This window comes from Myotis nattereri (assembly GCF_964212035.1).
Source record: "Myotis nattereri genome assembly, chromosome: 15".
In the NCBI taxonomy this organism is placed as follows: Eukaryota; Metazoa; Chordata; class Mammalia; order Chiroptera; family Vespertilionidae; genus Myotis; species Myotis nattereri.
The window spans coordinates 51,373,673-51,374,033 of record NC_138090.1 but is presented as its reverse complement, the minus strand read 5'-3'; positions in this window follow the sequence as shown (position 1 = coordinate 51,374,033).

Genomic DNA, 361 nt, shown 5'->3' with positions numbered 1-361 from the left:
TGCATTTACAGGAAAGCTGAAGTGAAGGACACTGTATAGTATCTCAGCTCTAGGAAGAACCATAAACAATGTCCTGCCCCAGCTGGTTTGGATCAGTGGAGAGAGCGTCGGTCTGCGGACTGAAGGGTCCCGGGTTTGATTCCAGTCAAGGGCACATGCCCGGGTTGCAGACTCGATCCCCAGTGTGGGGCGTGCAGGAGGCAGCCAATCAATGATGCTCTCTCATCATTGATGTTTCTATCTCTCTCTCCCTTTCCCTTCCTCTCTGAAATTAATTAAATGCATATATATATATATATATATATATATTTTTTTTTTAAATGATCTAAAACCTAAATGTCAGGAAACATAGAGTGACACC